Source organism: Canis lupus, chromosome 14, assembly GCF_048164855.1.
Source record: "Canis lupus baileyi chromosome 14, mCanLup2.hap1, whole genome shotgun sequence".
NCBI classification, from domain to species: Eukaryota; Metazoa; Chordata; class Mammalia; order Carnivora; family Canidae; genus Canis; species Canis lupus.
The window spans coordinates 36323837-36345748 of NC_132851.1; the positions used below are offsets into that span (position 1 = coordinate 36323837).

The window sequence follows — 21912 nt, forward strand, 5'->3', positions numbered from 1 at the left end:
ACCTTAGATATCTGATGCCTTAGAGTCTCATACTCCATGTACCCAGTACATAGGCCAGACTAGGGGATGGCTTGGCTACCTGCCACAGGACTGGGGTCTAATCGAGGAAGTGGTCACAGCACATAAGGGCGGGAGCCTTCAGTTCTGGACTTCACCTGGTTGAATGACTAGATAGTAGAGAGGATGGGCACTACCCTTGATCAAAACTGGAGATGTTGATGATCTTTACTACTAGACTTCAAGGCAATCCTGGCCCAAGACCCTTCTCCAACATGGTCTCCAGAGAACCCTCTACTGAAGTGATCAATGATGGTTGAATGAGACTAATCTAGAAAATGCTGCAAGGCCTGTCAGTTTGATCAGTCTTCTAAATACCTGGTTCTGGGAGTATAGTTTGGGCATTGCTTTTTTTTTTTTTCCTTTTTTACCTTGAGCAGTTTTAGTTCACAGGACTTGAGTGGAACTGTAGACTTCCATACATGCCCTCTGCTTCCCTCACATGCAGTGTCCCTCCCTTGCTGTGAATACATACCACTAGATGGTACATCTGTCCATCAATGGACCTACATGGACCAAACATCTCCCACAAAGCCCATAGTTAATATTGGGGCTAATTCTTCATGTACATGGTTAATGGGCTTAGACAAATGACCTAACCACTATTATGGTATCTCCCTGAATATTCTGCCCTAAGAATATGGAGTACTTTTTTTCAAATTCAAACCTAATATATTGAGGGGGGGGCCTTGGTTGGAGAACCTCTTGAGCTCCTTCGTATGTGACCAGGCTTTGGTCCACACAGACCTGCCTTCACACTCTTACCATGATCCATGCAAGGAGCAGAAGCTCAAAGACCTAAAAGCACATGAAACAAGGGGCTGAGAAAGAGGTAAGGAAGTGTGTTCCAGACATAAAACTGATCTTTGAATCTGTGCTAGAGGATGGAGGTGAAGGTAGGAGCAGAATTGAAGAGCATGGTGGATAGGAGCTAGTCTTGCGCAGACTAGGAGCAGAGGAGTGCAACTTGCTGACTATACTGGGATGGGGGCCATGGAGGTAGCATTCTCTATACTCCAAGCTCCAATAGACCTTGAAGTTGCAACAACTTGGAGTCCCCCTCCTGCAGGGCCTTCTGGACCATAGAAAGCAGGCTCACAAGGCCTGAGGAGATAGGTATAACACAAGTCCTCACTGTTGCTCCTTGGTGCATCACCAGTGTCCAAAGCAGACAAGAGTCCAGGAAAGAGTCACATCACGTCAATATGACCGGCTGTGTGGTCACATAGGATGTCTGTTCTTTCAACTAGTAGCAATTTCTCAAGCTCCTAATACTGCTGAAAAATACTAGATTTCAGCAAACTAGTAGACAAGACCACTCTTCCAGGAAGACAGGCCAAGTCTTCCTTCAAGTTGTTGAAACAAACCTGTAGTGCTGAGTCCACTGCAAAATAGTTCTGGCAGCCTTAGGAATTCCACCCCACTTCCTTTTTTTTTTTTTTTTTTTTTTTTTTTTTTTTCCACCCCACTTCCTTGAGGTCAGCCCAGCCAAAGGTGTTTTCCATTGTAACCAGCAGGTTCCTGGGGGGAGTCCGGATCTCCAGCCATGTTCTTCTCCAGGGCCCCATTGCAAAGACCCAATTACCGGGAACTGGGCAAAAACCTTGAGAGGCAAATTTGCAAAGCTTGGACTGAGCCTGAACTTCTATGTGCTTTCCAGTGGTTTTCCTCTAATATTACTCTACTGCATTGGTGAAGTGTTAAAGTGAACCCCCTGCATGAAACTGCTCCAGGAAGATGAAGTCATTACTGACAAGCCCAGACATTTTCCTTGTGCTGCCTCTGATCCTTATCAAAGGCAAGATTTATCAAGTGATAGAAGTGAAAACACAAATGGTTTTGAACTTCATATACTACAGGACTCCATTTCTATATAGTGGTTTTTCACCCTTGTCTGAAACTTCTGCATGTTATTTGTAGCAGTTCTCCACCACTGTATGGTATTTCATTATAAACTTACTATGGCTTATCCATTCTAGTGTCATACACTCAGTTGGCTGCACTAACTGTAACCGTCCCCAAGCTGTCATGTCGAATATGGGAACTGGTGTACAGAAATGCACTCTATGCACTCTGCTGTAAAACCCGTGTTCTAGGCTTCATGCCTGGCTTTGGGATGCGAAGTGGTGAGGGGAACACATCAGAATGGCCTTTCAAAAAGTAATTCACTTGATAGTGGATAGAGCAACTGGAACACTCCTATGTATTTGCCGAGGCTTAGTAAGATCTATAATCCTGCCTTGCTGTTGACTTGGTATAATATCTTTCAAGATGGAAACGCATTGGAGAGGTTTCATGCTAAGAAATAGGTGTGGGAGTGAGGGGTTCCTGGGATACTTCAAGGAAAACGAGGTCACCTTTCCTTCCAGCTCAACAGGTCCCCACCTCTGAAGATGGAGGTGAAGATCAAAGAGCCTAAGGCAACTATCCTAACCACCTCACTCCTTAAGGACTATCCCTGCTGCCTCTAGAACAAGATAATGGCGAGTGTTCTCTCATCTTGTCTGCAGCCTGATAAGACCAGGGTGTTCAGAGGCGGAAAGAAAAGGCTTCACTGGTGATGTCCTAAAATAGACTGTGTGACCTTCTGGTACAGCCTAAGGAACCTGAGCAAATGGAATCCTGCTTTCTCCGGTCTTCTGAGCAGGACTCTTGTCCATGTGGCACATCGTGGGTAGTAAAAAAAAAAAAAAAAAAAAAAGTGGCTCTCTGGATCCTCAGAACTATGTTTAGTAGTTTAAGACCACCATGGTAGAGACTATAGAAGTCTACAGAAGTATAGAGCTGAAGGGGACTCGGGCCTCCAATGACACTAGGAAATAAGCTGAAAATGTTCAGAGAAAGCCACAGGCAGTACAACTCCCTCAGCTTGTTTTCCTCTAGACCTCATTCCCCAGACTCTGGCTCCTAGGCCTAGACTGGTTCAAAGAATACCTTGGAGGCTGGTACCTACTCAGGAATTGCCCAATAAGCAATTCCTAGGTTTCCATTCAAGTCCTTGCCTATTTGGTTGATGTTGGAGCTCTAGGAAGCCTGGCCAGGTGGGGCTTCCAACCAGTTCAACTAGTAATATGGCTTTACCTACCTATACAAGTGGGTTTCTGTATGTGGTTCTTGGGTCTCAACCCAGCTTGGTGCCCTAACCATGTTTGGGCAGGTAACTTAAGACTTATTTACCAGTGTAAAACCACTAAACCAGTAAAGCTAAAGCCACCAGGGTTTCCCACTGACCTACTTTTCTGCTTGTATTTTCAGTAGAAGGAAAAACCCATTCGTATCCTATAGAACACTAGTGGGGGGGGGGGGTGCAGGGGGAAACAATGTGGCCTAGAACTAATGGATGCCAGTCCATTCAAATATGGAGTACCTAGAGTGGTCAAGGCAAGATGGGGGAAGTGTAGGGGTCCTCAACTCCTGCTCCCACAAACTTCCCTAAATAACTTTCAAAACATCCTGAACACCTATGAATTCAACCTGAGATGTAAACAGCCGGAATACTACAGTTTTTGCTCCTGACAAGGTAGGAAGGCAGGGAAAAAAGTGGAAGAGGGGAACCATGACAAGCCTGGGTGAAAGTGGAGCCCCCAAAAGCTTCCAGGCATGAAAACTCAGCCATGGGCAAGTGGGAACTTTAAAAAAAAAAAAAAAAAAAAAATCCATGCCTGAGCTTTCCCTGACTGAAAAGTGCTTAGCAGGGAAGTAGAGCAGACTTGGGGAGGGGGCAGTGAAGCTTCAAAATTCCTGAAGACCCTAGTGGAGGAGCACCCGGAGGAAAGCTCATAGCAAATCGTGGCCTGATCTCGGTAAAGGGCCAGAGCACCACAACCCTCCTGGACACTTGGGAGAAGCCTGCCAGTTACACGGGCCTGCTCCAGAGCTCCCTTTGCCCTAGAGCTCAGCAATGGAGGCGGCTGTCCTCCATTCCCTTAGGGAGAGGGGGGTCCCTGGGAGCATAGGTCCAGGAGCGCAGGGCCCTGGATCCAAGGACACCTAAACGGACAAAGCTGGCTATCCTATTTCCCCGGGGAGACCAGTGGAAATGCGGAGGGCACAGGAAAGCAAGAGCTTTCCTGCCACTGGGCACCCTGCAAGTTGTACAGATCAGTGCATCTTCACCTGTCCCCGGGAGCATCTGGACCAGTGTGGACGAGGAGGCCCCGGTTCAGTACTCGCAGGGAGCTCTTGGCTCTGGAGATCTGGCTGCCTCCATTTTTCTTTTCGACTTTCATAAGGAAGGGGCAAGACCTAGGGAACAAAGGCATCACAGGACAAATGGCTCATACGGAGTCCTGCACCTGGCAAGAGGCAGGGCATCTCCTCTCAGGCACAGACACCTGAGAATCCGTGCAACAGGCCCCTCCCCAGAACTACCAGAAGAATAAAGGAAAAGCAAGTTCACTGGACAAGCAGCGCTGGAAAGCTCCAGGGCTGAAGGGGAAAACAGCATAAAGAAGTAGAGGGTTGGAGATGTCTGGATGGCTCAGCAGTTGAGCATCTGCCTTCACCTCAGGTCATGATCCCAGGATTTGGGATCGAGTCCCACACTGGGCTCCTTGCAGGGAGTCTGCTTCTCCCTCTGCCTGTGTCTTTGTGTGTGTCTCACGAATAAATTTTGAACAAAAAACCCACCCTCTTTCATTAATCACAACTTGTTTTTATATAAAGTTAAAAATTCCCAAGATTTTTCTCTTCCCACCTTAGCTACATTTTACCAACTTGTTTCTAAGCTTTTTCCTTTTGGACTCTCATATTGCTACAATTACATGTTTTAGATGTATCTTTTACTTCTGGATTCCCTTCAATGTAGTCAGCTGAATTCTGGTAGACCCATGGAATATGGGGGGGGGTCTCATTTTGTTTTCCAATGATAAAAGTTAATACCTTCTAACACCTGGATCAAGATACACCAAAACCAATTGGAACACCATGTTGGCTCATTCTGTGAGACTACAGTCTCTTCCCAGTCTGCCCCCCCCTCTTTTATCTTTACATTTTTGTAGTTGATATTGAGTTTGAGTATTGCTGGTTTACTTAAATTTGGAGTTGAGCATCTTCTAACATATAATGAAATCCATTCTAAAGCAAGAGGATCACCCTCTAGGGTCCCCTTTGGGAGACTCTATCATCTACTCCACCTTTCTTCCCTTTTACTAGTTTAAAATTTTTCACTTCAATAGTCCTTGTTCTTGTCTGGCCTTATTTAAAAAGAATCATGAATGAAAGATCACCAATACCGAAGAAATACAAGACTTTTAAAGTATGAGCAACCATATGCCAACAAATCAGTCAATCTAGAAGAAAACCAATGCTTGGGGAGTCATGATGCCTGATCTCAGGCTGTATCACAAAGCTGATCATTAAGACCATTATAGCACTGGCACAAAAACAGACACTAGATCAGTGGAACAGAACCCAGAAATGGACCCTAAACTCTGGTCAACTAATACTAGATAAAGCAGGAAAGAATATCCACTGGAAAAAGGACACTCTTCAAAAAATGGTGCTGGGAGAATTGGACCACCACATGCAGAAGAATGCAACTGGACCATTCTTACACCATACACAAAGATAAACTCCAAATGGCTGAAATATCTAAATGTGAGACAAGAATACAACATCTTAGAGAACAGACAAAAACCTTTTTGAATTTGTCCACAGCCTCTTGCAAGACCAATCTAATGAAGGTGAGGGAAACCAAAGCAAAAATGAACTTGGAACTTCAAGACTAAAAGCTTCTGAACAGCAAAAGAAACCAACTAAAAGACAACCTACAGAATGGGAGAAGATACTTGCAAATGACCTATCAGATAAAGGGCTAGTATCCAAGATCTATAAAGAGCTTATCAAACTCAACACCCAAGTAAACCATCCAGTCATGAAAGAGGCAGAAGACCTGAAAGGTCTCCAAAGACCTACACATGGCCAACGAGCATGTGGAAAAAATGCTCTATCATTTGCCATCAGGGAAACACAAGTCAAAAACCACAATGAGACCACCTGACACCAGCGAGAATGGTGAAAATGAACAAGACTGGAAACAACAAATGTTGGAGAGGAGGTAGGAGAAAGGGGAACCCTCTTGCACTGTTGGTGGGAATGCAAACTGGTACAGCTACTCTGGAAAACTGGAGGTTCCTCGAAGTCAAATACCCAAAACCCGACAATTACACTACTGAGCATTTACCCCAAAGATATGTAGTGAAATGCCAGGACACCTGTACCACGATAGCAGTAATGTCCACAATAGCCAAACTATGGAAGGAGTCTCCATGTCCTTCATCAGGTGACTAGATAAAGATGTGGTCTGTATATGCAATGAAATATTACTCAGCCATTAAAAATGACAACCACCATTTGCTTCAAAGTGTGGGTGGAACTGGAGGGTATTATACTGAGTGAAGTCCATCAGAAGGACAAATCCTATGGTTTCACTCATACATGGAATATAAGAAATAGTGAAAGGGATTGAAAGGGGATCTGAGGGGAGTTGGAATTAGAGGGAGACCAACCAGGAAAGATTCTTAACTCTGGGAAACAAAGGGTTGCAGAATGAGGGGTGGGTGGGAGGATAAGGGTAGCTGTGACAGCCACGGAGGAGGGTATTTGATAGAATGAGCACTGGTTGTTATAGTATATGTTGACAAACTGAATCTAAATGAACAAATATGGAGTACCTATAATGTAGTAGTAATTCTAAGGGAGCAAGTGTGCCTCTACCAGCAAGGAGCCCCTTCTCTAGTCAGTGGGGTAGACCATATAGCCAAGTAAGCATAGGAAAGTCTCAGGTCAGAGATCATGCAAGGACTTTGTGTTTGGTCATCTACTTAAAGCTCACCACTAGATTCACATTTCACTCAATGTGGGGGCGGGGGGGGAATAGCCATTAAGAGCCTTAAGTCCTTGTTGTAGAAAATGGGTGGTAGGGGAGGAAGAGACCAGTTAAGAGCACCATGTAGAAATCAAGATGTGGCTTGGCCCAGGGTGTACATGACAGTGGAAGGGAGAATAGGCCCAAAAACTTTTTTTTTCGTTTTTTTTTTTTTTTTTTTTTCCCCAGGAAGGATGAACAATTGCTGGATACTCAAGGTAGGGAGGCTGGTATGAAAAAGAAGTTCAAGAAAGTGAAGTGAGGTACCAAGCTTGATCAAGAAGAGCAAATAGCTTTGACAGTGAAACTGCTTAAAGCTTAAATTCTCATTAAATTCTGCTCAGAGCTTCTCCTTTCCTTGCGCCTCATGCTAGGTGGTCTTGTTCTAGAACACCAGCATGGACCACAACTCCAAACAAAGGACCTCCCAATGTACCATCAGGGAACAAGAACTTTAGCCACAAATGCCCAGTGTTTCCTGGTACAATCAAACATGAAAGCACTCCAAAGATCGAGGGAGATGGAGTGGAGAGCCATCTTTCACTCAGGAACCTGACCAATCACCCTTCTGGGTCTGCAGTGTAGGCCTTGACCTTCATACATCATAACTGTGCTCACTAGGGGCAGGACACTGCTTGAATCATCTGTAGATGAAGTAGGAGCATCCTACCTAGCAGTCTTGTGTTCTGCAAGAACCCTTGGTTTCCTTGGCAAGGTCAAGGAGAAGTGTGCCTCTTAAGCCCTATGCTGTCTTTAACTGGCTAACGTGAAAAGTACCTTGGAATTCAAGATAGTTGGGTCTTAGGGGTCAGGTATAAAGAAGGCTTTTTTTTTTTTTTTTTTTTTTTTTCCCCTCGGGTGTATCTTACGTAAAAACTACACATGCTTGTTATACCTTGAGTTTGGGCACATGTATAAACTATTACCATGATCAAAACAAGAATATTCTTATAAATTCACACATCCAGAAACCATTGACAGGTTCCTACAGGGAACCAAGACAAGGGAAAGTTAACCAGAGAACAGTCTGTGGTGACAAGTGACCCTAGCAAGAAGAGTCCAAGAAGGCTGAGCCAATGCGAAATAGAAAAAGGTGACCTGAAGTCCTCTGTTCAGGGAGAGAGCCTGTAGCCCCAGAGGGAGGGAAAGGAAGTTGGTGGATACCATTTTAAAAAAAAAAAAAAAAAAAAATCTTAGCCAGAAGCCCAAAGAAGCTGGGAAGTTCATGTCTGCAAACCAAGTATGGTGTCTGTGTGTGTGGGGGGGGGGGGGGGGGGGGGGGGGGGGCTTCTAGTCAGAAACCAGCTACCACCAGGATAGACTCCACTCCTAGGACACTGGTAACCCCGGTGATGTCCAGTGAAACCAGATTCTCCGTGGGCCTCTAGACAGGCATCTAACACAGGAGATTCCAGGGCCACACAAGGCCAAACTTGTGTTCTTCTAAAGAATGCATCAGGCCTAGGTCAAATGACCGAATCCTCCCAAATACCGCTTTACTCACCCCTCCCCGAGGTTTGAAGGACATTGATAGGTCTCCCCAGGTGACAGACCTCAGCACAACATGTACAGAGGATGGAGTCTAACCAAAGTTCTTCAAACGCCTTCAAGTCAGGCTGAGCTGCTGAGGCCTGACGCTCATGCACAAACTAAGTCAGCATGAGCCTTATGATCAAGGTTCAAACCAGGACCAGAGATTAAATGGGAATAATCCTCAGACTCAAGATGGTAACCTGTGAAACTGGAGTGTTTTGTTTTTGTTGTGTTTTTTTTTTTTTTTTTTTTTTTTTTTTTTTTTTTTTTTTTTTTTTTAGACCTCCGGGTTAGCTTGGTCTCAAATTTGTTGTACTGACCTATGCAGTATGAGCTTGTGATTACTTGTGTCCAGTTTGATAGTTCAGTCACTGGAAAGTTGCAGGCATTTAGTGACCCCTCTCTAGGCATGTATCACTACTAGGACCCTGGCATGAGAGGAATTGACTATCAAACTAGCAGGACTAGGCATGCTGCTTCTCTAGGAATCTGTGATCAATCAACTGGGGCTTTTCATTAGCTCCATATTGTATTCTCTCTGCCCTAGATCCTCCCATGTTATCTGAGTTGTATACTACGTGGCATGGCCACCCCTATCCTGGCCTGCATGAAGCCAAGCTGCCGTGGCTCTGCATCCTACTCCAAAATAGCAGCTGTAAGGGTGAACTGTTCCACAGGTCTGAGCAGTATCCCTCCAAGACCCAATGTGCTGGATCTTCCAATTCATTTAGCGCAGAGGCAGCAACTTGCCCTTGTCTTAAAGGATCTCCTGACCAGATCCCTGACCACTGTAGTAACCCTGAGGAACATCTCTCCCTAGAGCATCCTCCTTGCATGTGCTTGAAGCACAGCCAGATTCTTAGCACCACCACCCCATCCCAAAAAGCAGAGGTCCCCTGGCTTTTTGACATGGACCAAGTAGAGCTCTGACCTCTCACCAGCCAGAGGTGCTAGCTCCATGAACTAGGTCAGCTTGGGAAAGCCCTTGCCTAGAGCTGGGCTTTTAATGGTCAGGGCTGCCTCAGGGACTCCTTCCCTACTGCCTACCCCAGGCCTCTAAGGATGTGGCTATTTCTGTCACTGTTCTGTCCTTGAGTAGAGGTGGTAGACAGTACTATACTAAGTCCATCTGCTTGTCTTTGGGTCTGTAACCAAGACTGGGACACAGGATGCCAGGAGCTTGGGGAAGATGTTCTTTCCAATGATCCTGCTCTTACTACAGTATCCCTAGGACAGTCAAACTCTCCTGAAGGGACTTTCTTAACCTGCCTGTTCTACAATCTTCCTGGGAGATGAAATTCTCTGTAGAACTAGAGAATAGACCTAGAAGCTTAAGGCTGACCCAATTTCCTGAATGTTGCTAGAGTAGGGGTACCTCAATGATATCAAGGGGAGCCCTGGTTCTGCAGACCACTTGGTTCTGTTGACCCAATCTGAACAGATTACTTCTGCTCTACCTCAAGTTCATGAATTTTCTGTCCTCTATTCGGAGAGTCCAGCCAGTGAGTTATAACTTGGTAAAGTCCAATAGTTCTCCAACTGAAATGTACGTCTTCTATTTCAAGATTTTCTATCTTCCATTTGTTTCAAGTGTTCATAACTGTTCACTGGAGCATCTGACAACCCTTCTCTGATCGTTCTAATCTGTTCTCAGTGTTCACTTCTTGTCTGTCTTCCCCCTTCAAGCTGAAATTTTCCTGGCTCTCAGTAGGAGTAATTTTAGGCTGTTTGAGAAATCAGGCTTATAAGTCTGTTTTTATAAAACAGGCCTATGCCCCCATTTGAGCAGGTAGTTAGCCCAGAATGTACATCACTTTCATGAGCTGTGGATCAAATGTCAATTCAGTTAAGCACCTGCAGAGCTCTCCTGGTCGATCTCCAGGTGTGTTGCCCAGATGGCAAGACTCTCCAGTCATCCCCTCCATGTTAGCTGGAGGGAGAAGTGTGCTGCTGCCCCCCAGACTCTAGGAGAGGGGCACCTCCTGATAACTGTAAAGAGAACAGCTTCTTCCATGAACTGCTGTGGTAGTGCTCATCATGGTCAGAAAAGAGTTTGGGTTTTTTTCTTCTCACCAAGAATGGGCAGGTGCCAATAAACCACTCTTGTCCTATTGGGTGTCCTTGCCTCAGGCTTCTGGCTGGAGTTCTTCCTTGGGGCTATTTCTTATCTGTGCCTGTTGGCATCTCCTGGCTGCAGACCTCTGCAGTGCCCAGGCAAGGGCGTCTAGGAGCTCAGAAGATCACCCAGGAAATTTTTTTGCTGGTTTGTTGCTCATCTCTCAAGATCCCTAGCAAGTATGCTGATTTCTCTATTCTAGAATCTTCTGGTAGGGGACTTCTTCAGGGAGTAGGTCACTTCCAGCCACCACTCTAAAATTAAGCTGCTGACAACAGGGACTACTCAAGACCGTGAAAGAACACTGAATTTCTTTTAATATATACTTCCCAGAATCTCTCCTTACTCCTAACTATAGTCGGCGGCTAAGTATTATCAAAGTACAAAACCCTTTGGTTTGCTTATCTTCATCCTTCTGGCCCCCATTCCCATCTTCTGACCCTTAAGCAAAAACAAAGCAATCCTGAATGTGTTGTCTCAGACCATGACTACTGTGAATATAACAGTTTTAATCTCCTATTCACCCATGGATGAGCAAGTAAACAATTACCACTCTACGGGGATATAACCAGACATCAGAAACTTGTGTCCTCACCTAGACTGTATGTAGGACATGCCATGTGGGCCATATGGAACAGGGACAACCAGAAGTTGTAGAAGGCTGGCTCTGTAGTGACAAGGAGGTGGGTGCTCTCTGGTTCCCATGAAAGATGTCCTAGGTTTTGTCTAATTCTATAAGCTAGCAGGGAATGGAAACCAGACACCCAGGGATAAGCAGAAGCTGTGCCTAGTCCCTTAACAAGGAAAGGTTGTCTGGCTGGGGGGCCTTCTCCACAGGAGCAGAGTCTAGTGGGGAACTTGTAAGGCCATTCAAGGACCTCTGGTCTTCCCCAGGGAACAAGACAGTTCTTAACACAGGGTCTCTATTTTAGGCCTCAAGCCACTCTGGAAGAACCATGGTCTTTACCCTTATGCTTCAGGCCAATTAGCACCACCTCTAAACATTTCAGAAGGCAGACTTCCTTCTACAGATTTCCTCTAATACTTCAATTCCCCGATTCCCCTCCTATCATTAATACGATCTCCAGTTTTAAGCCTCTTGCAATATCAGGACTGCTGCTGACTTCATTCCAATCCTATCAGCCAAAGCCAGTTCATCAGGAATATATGCTAGTGGTGGGCTAAGTTCAAAGGAATCAAATAGACCATTGCAGAAATGGAAGGATTTTTTTTTTTTTTTTTAACATGCTCTAATCCACTCAGTCTGCCTACCTGGAATGTCAAGATTGAAGCTAAGTCTGATAAACAATACTTGTACTCTCAAAACGGGATGTATCCAAGTCGGGTACTACTGCTATGCAGATACCAGGCTTAAATCTGCCTGTCCCCTGCCCCCCGCTCCCTACTAACCCTCTATTGGGGCTGATTGTTAGACTTCCAGATATTTAAAAAGCTCTCCCCTCCAGTAGACTGTCCTTCCCTAAGGATATCCAAAAACCTCCAAATTAAGGCAAGTATGGGCTATTTGAGAACTTCTAAGACCAATACTTCCCTCCTGCATGATACACAAGCATAGATTCCCATGATAGGAATAATACAAGTGGAAAGTGGTCAGTAACTTCTCTCCAACAAAAAGCTACTTGTCTAGAGGCCCAAAAATATAGTTTAAATTCACCAGCTATAGTTGAGCAATTACATCATACTTGGTTCTTCGTTGGGCAAAGAAATTGGAGCTAGTACAAATGCTTCTCACTGGAACTATAATATGGTCAAGAACAAGTCAATAGGTCAAAAACAAAAACCACCTGGTTTTCTAGAACAGAACCAGCTGGATTTTTGGACCAGTTTTCAACATGAATAGCACTTAGTAACCTAGGTCCCTGGCTACTAGGTCTTTATAAGAACTAACAAGCTCTGTTTCCAATAACTTTGTATTAGAGTTGGATGATGCTTTGAAGATTCTGGTTAGGATTCAACTGTACATCTGTTAAGTCAGATGTTTCTACATCTTTGGCAATTAAGGAGTAGGAGTGACTTCAGTCTAACTACAGGCTACATTCCCAGGAAAGCTCCCTAATTGGAATTGCTACAATAGTTAGGATCTGGATGGTCTTATTTCTTCCGTTGACCGAGAGGCCAACAAGAGGGACAGGGATGGAAAGAATATTTATAGTGCTGGTCCTCCTAGCAGTTCTATTGAATACCAGCAAATTTGTCACCCCACAATGATGGAATGAGGGCATTAAGACCCCTGTTGCCTACATGCAGATAAACTTCCAATGACCAAGTATCCGTAACCAGCAGGATTTTCCCCTGAATCTTGTATTTCTGTCCTGTTTCAATTTTTCCATAAGATATTGATAAATAGCCTGACAGGATGTATGGGTGTTAAGCCTCACACAAGGGCAAAAGAGCGATCGAACTCGGATCCAAGCCCAAAAAAAGCCTTAGGTCAAAGCATGCAGGTATTCTACACTCACATCTGTTTGGTCACTGGCTGTTGAATACTAAAGGGAGGATTGTGGCGGGGATGGGGGGGGGGAGGGCGGATAGTGGCTCAAATGAAGCGGATTCTGCAAGAGCTGGTAGCTGAAATGACTTAGGGTCTTGCTTCACCTGTGGCAAATAAGGCTATGTAAAAGGACCTCTACATCCATGGTGATTGATACTTGAGTTCATGGAGCTGACCAGTCTGTGTACTGGCTAGGGAACAGATTCTTAGGAGTTATTAGCCTGAGAAAATCCAGGATGACTGGCGATATCTACGCCATCTTTCTCAAAAACAACCCAACCCAAATACCCAGCTTTATTTTGTGTTGTCTCAGTTTATGGTCTCAAGATTAAATTTGTACAAGAGGACTTAGCTGAACTAGTAAGATACATTAGGGCATGCTGAAGTAGTATGATGGGCCGAGACCAGGGAAGGTCCAAGGTGCAGGTCCTGTTAGACCCAGACACCCTCAGGAATGGCCAAGCCTTGGAGGAGTAATAGCTCCTGTTAAATTTATAAGGTTAAAGGGATAGAACTATTGGTGAAGGTCAAGACCCTTCTGCCAATAGATTTAGTCAAAGAAGTGAAAGCGAGAGGTTGTATAAAATAATGATCCAGAAAGAATATAAATTCTACTCTTGGTCTTCAATGTCCTGAGCTGTACACAGGACAGAAAAGAGAGCAGACTTGAAGGGAGATCTCTGGGGTAGTGAGGACTTTGTGATCAGGATTTGGGTTACTGGTAGAGGCATTTACCAACATGGCTTAAATGGCACCCTTGTGATGAGATGCACAGATCTTAAGTGCCTTTTCTTTCAAAGGAAAGAAGCTGTAAACCAATATCGAACTAGAACATGCATATTAATTACTCTATGTACTTAGGGCAAACGCAGCTGATGCCTGTAACAGAAATACATAAAAAAATACATAACAAAGCAAATATCAAAATGGTAACTGTAGTGACTAAGTAGTGCAGCACTCTAAAACTTCAACTTTTCAATACGTTTAAGTTTTTTCCTAACATGGGGGTAGGGAAGTAGGTAAAAACATACCTGGAAACCTGAAAGTCAAAAGCTGATAGCTTAACTCCTCATACATTAGCGTTTATTCACTTACAGAAAAACAAGATCTCATGGGCCGTCCCATAGTTCTTTTCCAACTGATTGTATTAAGCCATACTTTACTATCCTATTACTGAAAACAGGGAATTCATTTGTGTACAAGAAAACCCTAATCCTCGATCATCATAGGAACTTCTAAAGTACTTACCAATTAAGTGGCTCTTTTAAGACCCTTTGTCTTAACTCTCAGACCTATAGGCTGTTACTCCCAAACAGCACCTTACTCACATAGACCTTTTAGGTTAAGCCTCAAATTAAATTAAGACTAACAACTCCAACTAAAAATCCATCTGTAGGATTCACTTAGTTGATAGATCTGGACTTAAGTATAACTTTGTCTTGGGAACAGATCATTTTTCCCCCCGAACTTCTAAAGTGTTTTCTCAGAGCCTCTCAACTGATCATAATACTCTTCAGAAACTCAAAATTCCAAATTTAGTATAACATCATGAAATAGAGAACTATCATAGGCTCATTATGCCCAGGATGCAGAAAGTTCCTATAATTCTATGTTCTGGTTTATTTTTTTCTATAAACCTTTCAGATGTGATTATGCTGCTAATTTGTAGCAAAAAGGAAAACTTGGTATAGTGCTAAACAAAATAACTGACTTGTATAGGTCTCGGTAGAAATTAGTATTGTGAAATGGTGAAAAAGTCCAGATTGCCAAAAGAGAAAAGCTGCAGAATGCTAAAGAGACTGGAAGTAAAAAGCCAGGGGTGAGTGGACTAGTGGGGGTATGTGGCTAGGCAGGGCCTTGGGTACAGAACCCAAAGTAAGGGCTCCACCAGCATGGCTGAGGTGGTGGTCTACCATGATGCTCCTATCTTTCTAACGTTAACTGGGTCTCCTGTGTCTTGGAGGCTTTTTGTCGGAGTTCTGACTAGTGTTGAAAGAAATCAGTTCACATGTAAAAATAAACCCTTCATGTGTGGTTCTGGATGAACCTGGGGGTCCTGGTTTCATCACAGCTTGGAGAAACCTCCAAGAAGTCTCCAATAGGAGAAAACCTCAGAGCCAGTAGGAGACCTGAGTGTTCATCTCCATAATTCATGTTCATTCCTAAGTAAATGATGATGCTTCTAGGGCTTCTGAAATGCCTGTACATCCTCCATATCCCTGCTAGGGCTTGAGGCTGAGAAACAGAAGATCTAGGCATTCTCTGGTTCTATGAAATATGCAGGGGCTAAATATTCAACTACCCGCACCCCCCCCCCAAAGCCTGGCTCTTGCTCTCAGGCTAGGGTCTAAGAGGCCCCTGACGCAGCCAGGATTAGACTGAGCCTAAATCTTACTTGCACTGATAAGGCAGTGTTAGCCCCTGGGACAGGGAGGGAGAAGGAACAGGTGAATGGCCAGTCTGGCTGCAGGAACACCATTCCTGAGGCTCTATGTCCACAGGAGTCACTTCTACCTATGGTTACCAAAAGCCAAGAGCCTCATCCTGGCAAGGAAGCCAGCCACATGGTTATGAAGCACCAAACATTATAAAAACTGGGCTCCTCCTAGGAGTTCGAATTCTCTGTGGTGGAACAGGCTCCAGGATCCTTAATTCCTACTCCTGGGAATCCTCTGGCCTTGATATGCAGCTGAGCTCAAAGCCAACATCTGTAGAAGTTGCAGCAGGCTTTCCTGGAGCATAGTACTGAATCTCACCTGTCCCAGGGTCCTCTGGTGGGACCATCTTGGCTTCCTTGGTGGTGCCTTCACAGCCAAGAAACTGAGCCACTCTTCTGATGTAAGTTATCAGGTTTCTATGGTATGGTCCAGGAGAAGATAAAGCAGGGGAACCAGAACTGGTCTCTGCCAAAAATGGCTAGCTAGCCATCTAAACATGTGGCTCTAGGAGCCAGGATAGTTCATAGGACCAGATAGTGAAGCTGCTTGATTAAAGGGGCTTGTCAACGTGGAGTCCCTTTCTTGGAATATACTCCAAGACCTCCAGGACAGTAGAAACTCACCAGGCAGAACCTTACTCAACAAATTTCCTTGAGGTTCTAAATGAAATACCTTGGCAGCACAGAAAGGGACGATGGGGCCCAGTGAAGTACGCATGCTGGGGAGAATCTATTACAGGAGTCCAGAAATTGAATGGAAGATCCTGCACTTGTGAAGGCTATCGGGGACCCACTAGTGAGTGGGACAGGGCAACCCTAAGTATGCTTCCTGCAGGACTAGGTTAAAGGCAGGGGAAGTGTTCATGGAATTTGGCTCCCTAATTAGCAATGGGGATTATTCCACACCCTTATACTGACCCAAGCAGAGTGGTCAGAGCAGTTGACTATCGTAGTCAAGGAACCATACCCGTTCAAAGAACTGTAGAAATGATCAAGAGAACATGTCTGATATTAAGCAGCACACTTGGCTGAATATTAGCATCAAAAGAAAAGATTAAAGGGTAAGGGACATAATACTCAAGATCTCTTGCCTAACTCCTGGGCCTGACCACCATATGCATGGTTTTCCAAGACTGTAAACTTGTTATGTCCATACTATAGAAGGACTGTCAATATAATTGTTTTTTCCCTTCAGGATGCTCAGCCAGTTCAGTGTCATGTTGACCATGCAGAGTAAGAAGAGGCTAGTATGTAGGAGGCCTTGGTAAAACACATGTATCTCAGAGGGTAGGAGACGAACTCCAGTTCTTCTGGAAATAAGTTCCCAAAATCTTGTAGAATTCAAGAGCTTAAGGCACAATGGGGCATCCCTTTGTAGGAAAAATCATGGCATCTTGCATCTACAACTGCAAAGAATCCCAGTGCCCGACCGGTACCATGAGGTTCTAGAGGCTATACTCTAGATCTAGGCATGTACTGTTCTAACCCACATACTCGATGACCTGGAAGAGGCTGTCAGCTTTGTTTGCGGTTGAGAGCTGAAAAGGGCTCTACAACACATCCAGGCTGTGGAGCAAATGGCCTTGATGTGAAACTTGAGCTGCATAATCCAGCAAACCCCAGGGGTGGTAGAGAGCTCGATGAGGGAAAAGGTACCCAGTGGCATTCATAGCACACTGTCCAGGGAAAATCAGATTGTGGGTTCCCAAGATCCTACCTAAAGGTATGCCATATGCATATAGCCCCACAGAGACTGGTCCTAATGAAGCAAAATATTAGCCTGCTATTTAAGCAGTTGAAGCATCAGTTTAGCAATGATCTGTGAGGATGGGTGCCATCCTTCAGGATTGAGAACCCTGAACAGAACTCTTCTGTGGTGGTCTATACCAATAAAGAGAACATGGGTCTAGAAACTAAAGGGTAGAAGTAGGTGTGATAATACTACCATTGCCAGTGACCCATGGGGGACTTTGTGTTTACTATCTCAAACTTGGCTCTGCAGGATTAGAGGCCTAGTTCCAAGAGAAGAGCTTGGGGGAAAGGATGGGAGGGAGGGCTCATTCTTGCCAGGGGACACAGCAAGGGTCCCATTGAATCCTAGGATATGACTGCAGCCCAGACAACTTGGATTCCTTGTGTCCAGGACCCACAGGCAGGAAAAGTCATGACTGCAGTAGGGGTGGCTGACCCTGGCTGATCAGGTGAAGGTGTGGAGCTGCCAGTATACGAGGAGGGCAGTGGGCGAAGTATGGTAGCCCAGTGATCCACTTGAACAACTGTATTCCCTTTCCCAGGTGTGACTGAATGGACAAGTTTAGCAATCCAACCTGAGAAGAATAAGTCTACTGGGGACTCCTCAGGAATGAGGATTAATTCTCCCCTAAACCAGTGAGGGCAGCAAAGGTAGTGGCTGAGGGTCAGGGGAAATCTTTGGAGATGGGAGAAGACCAGGTCCTGGGACCAAATGCAGTGACACTAGCTATGCATCATATTGCTAGCCCTTTCCTGAGCTCAGGAAGAAGGGGCCTACCAGGGCCTAGGAAGAGCTGTTCCCCAAAACTCAGACCAAAGAGGTGTCACTCTGCCCTCTGCTTGATAAGTTTCAGACCATGGCCAACGTGACTCCAATTCCTGGAATTCCTGACCGTCCACAAGTTCTCCAGAAATGCTCCTTTCTTCCTTGGAAGGGTATTGGTCCACTCTAAGAAATCTGGAAGCTCGGGGCAGCCCGGGTGGCTGGGCGGTTTAGCAACGCCTTCAGCCCAGGGCCTGGTCCTGGAGACCTGGAATCAAGTCCCGCCTCAAGCTCCCTGCATGGAGCCTGCTTCTGCCTTTCCCTCTGTACCTCTCTCTCTCATTAATACTCAAAAAAATCTGGAGGCTCTTAACTCCCCTCACAGCAAGGTGTCTATCCCCCACCTGATCACAGAAAACATGCCAACCTGTTCACAAATGGAGTCTTAACACAGCATTTAGTAGGATGTAGGCCAATGTTTCTTGGAGAGGCTCAGAGGTGCTTGCACTGAAAGATGATTCAGTGGCCTTGGAAATGAAGTAGATTGATGGAATTCTGAAGGGTTGTATACTCAGAGCAAAAGTCAAATAGGTCAGCTTACCAGACTTAGAGTTGCTGTTCTCAGACATCCCAGAACTTGAAGAGCTGTTTTCCTGTGGCATCTGTGCATCTGATCACAGGCACAGCCATAATAGGAATCAATTATGGAAGCTACCAGTAAGTAGACTTGTTCTTTCTCAGGACCGTAGTCCAAGGAAAACCTCCTAAATTTCTTACCTGAATTTCTACTGGTATTAAACATGAGCCCAAAGAAAATAGCACATGCCTCAATGTGGGTAGCCCTTACAATGGGAGAGGAATGTCCCCTCTAATCATTAGAAGACACTTTGCAGGAGCAGATATTCAAGAACTCCCCTGCCTCTAGTGGAGGGTGGAATTTCCCGACACTTGCATTGCCAGATCTCCTTGTCCTAAAATAATCTGTATATCAAGATCATTGGGAACAAATGATTCTCAGGGTCCAAGCCTTTCAGAGAAAAGGACCAGTGGAAGTTAATACTAGGATGCTGGCAGGAGGCTTCTTGGAGGAAATTAAAATGGAGACTTGACATTGTACATCCTATGTCAAATACACAGCAGCATGTACTTAGGTCATAGAATGTCTTCACTACCCTAAAAATCCTATTCCACCAAGAGTAGACCCCTGAAGACCTATGAACTCTTAATGAACCTAAAACATCCCCAGATATTACAATATTATAAATATTACAACTTTATTGGATGATGTGGATATTACAGCCCTATTGGAGGATGCTGATAATGGAGGTACCTATGCACATGTAGGACAGGAGGTATATGGAAAAATCTCTGTACCTTTCTCTGTTTTGTTGTGTTCTAGGTCTTGAAATCCCACATTCCCCTTTGGATCAGGGCCCTGTCTCCCTCCCACTACCTCTGACTGGGGCATCTCCTTGGAGTTCAAGTCTCCACATGGCATCTTTCATGACCACTCCCTAAGTTCTCCAGAATCCCATGCCAGGAAGTGTCAAGTCTTCCAAAGCTAGACCCATGTCGGCAAGTGTACTGCCAGCACATCAGTTGCTCACTGTAGGAAGCAGGGTTAACTCCCTCTTGAAAAGAAAGCTGTTTCATGGGCAATTCCCAGTGTGAACACTTCTACTTTAATGGAACAGCTTATTCTAAGGATACAGAGTGTGTTGGTGATAATCTTGTACACACTTCAGAATTTTTTTTGGCCCTCTCAAGTGCCAAGCTGGCCTGTTAAGTTCCTCCCACTCCCCCACCCCCAAGCTGGCCGGTTGAAGGTTGACCTACTTTCACAGCTAGTTGAAACCCTATGACATGGGGTATAGTATTTGGGTTCTCCTTTTTCTTTTTCTTTTTTTTTTTTTTTAAGATTTTTATTTGGGCAGCCCCAGTGGCTCAGCCATCTAGTGCCACCTTTGGCCCGAGGTGGAATCCTGGAGACCCAGGATCGAGTCCCACATCAGGCTCCCTACATGGAGCCTACTTCTCCCTCTGCCTGTGTCTGTCTTTCATGAATAAAATCTTTTTTAGTATTTCTATTCATGAGAGAGTGGCAGAGAACACAGGTGGAGGGAGAAGTAGGCTCCATGTAGGGAGCCTGATATGGGACTCAATCCCAGATCTCCAGGATCAGGCCCTGGGCTGAAGGAAGTGCTAAACAGCTGAGCCACCTGGGCTGCCCATATAGTATCTGGGTTCCTAAGAAGATACTGAAGGTGCCCAAAATACAATATCCAGCTCCACAGAGGCCAAATCCTGACCTACAAGAAAGGAGACAACAGGCTGCCAAACTTGGTCTCTGTTCAATGGACTAAAAGTGTAATCTCTGTAATCTTGTCCCAGTGAACAGACCTGCTAAGCATCACCTAGGTCAGCTTGTAGTTCTTGACCAGATAGAGGAGTGTATGGCCTCCCATCACTTCATTTCCTCCTCCACTTCCTCCCCCTAGCAGGGCCCAGTCACAGTACAGATCTGGCCACTTCAACCAAATGGGGGACTTCCAGGGCACTGCCACTGGAGGTCCAGTGTGGGGTAGAGCTGCAAAATCACTGTCAAGGGCTGCCTATGAAGAATACACCATCCAATCAAATGATGGGATGACTCCTGAAATCACTGACCACTGGAGCCTGTCAGACAAGTATTCTCCTTTAAGGTAAACCTTAAAGATGCAAGGCCTATACTTCATAGCTGCCCTAGCCCTCACTTGCCCTATTTAAGTCCACTTCACATGTGTAGAGGAGCAGCTTCCCAGTCCCTAGTGGGAGATTGGAAGAAAGAACTAGTGTCCATCACTGCAGGCACTCCGGGGGTAACTGGCACTCACTTTTACTCCTCCATTATCCATCCTAAATTCTCTTTACCAACCCACACCTCCCCTGGTCTCAGTGACTAACTTGATGGTATGACTCAAACTCTCATTCCTGAGAGGTCTGAGTGCCTGATACTCCTCCCTTCTCAGGCTGGTGTTGCTGTACTAGTCATTCTTTCACTCAAGTGTGACAACATATCCAAGAGGACTATTCCATGCCCTAGATACACTCCTGCTGCCTGGTATCACAGAAGCCCTATTGCATTTTGATGATCAGGGCCAATGCCCCTACCAGAATAGTGGCCCTTTTTGCCTGCTGGTTTCAGACACAAGGAACCCAAGATCCCCAGTAACAGTTAAGACTGGAAGGTCAACAGGATCCTATGGCAAGAGTGTGCTATTCTTGAACAGAATCTATTATAACCCTGCAGAAGCAAGAGTTGCAGGGACAGGAAGCACGAAGTCCCCCAGCGAGTCAGTTATGTCAAGGCGGGGGACGGGGGGTGGGGGCTGCTCTGCTGTTTCAACCTCTTGGTTTCTATACCCATGCGTCCCTTCCCCTAGAGACCTAGCCCCTTAGAGACCTCTGTTTGCATGCATCCGGGAGGATAATACCTGTCCTTGCAGAGGATTGCCTCTGAGCCAGTGCTATAGCTGTGTCTTCAGGAAGCTGTTCCAATGCTCTATCAGGCCAGCACCCTCTGAAAAGGCCTAGCGTAAGCTTTGGCCACTAGATCCCAGGATTGTCTCCTCAGCATCTTCCACCAGAGAGGAAACCTTAGAGCCAACCCCCAAGGTAGCTCACAATATCTCAATATTGTGCATAAGATAGTGACCCTTTTTCTAAGGAACCATTCTGCCAGGCCGTGGTCCCCTCTAACTCTTAACTGTGTCCAGTGTCCTAGGGCTGAGTTCTAAATGGATTCCAGAAAGGCCATGGCATAGCTGCTTGGACTGGAGAACCTGAAAGCTGCTAGAAAGTAGTAGAGCTCTATCGCTGGTGGTCCTGAATACCA

General features: G+C 45.3%; 2 long non-coding RNA genes across 2 annotated transcripts in view; one reads left to right on the forward strand and one right to left on the reverse strand.

Annotated features, from left to right (window-relative positions):
* The window catches only part of LOC140603437 (uncharacterized), a 39236-nt gene extending 32027 nt beyond the window's left edge, over positions 1 to 7209 (forward strand). Inside the window, exon 3 of the long non-coding RNA XR_012006422.1 lies at positions 7115 to 7209. This is a non-coding gene — a long non-coding RNA (uncharacterized lncRNA). The remainder of the gene's footprint in view (positions 1 to 7114) is intronic.
* LOC140603435 (uncharacterized) overlaps positions 1 to 21912 on the reverse strand; it is a 59621-nt gene that overhangs the window by 16401 nt on the left and 21308 nt on the right. The gene's annotated exons all lie outside the window — the stretch shown is intronic.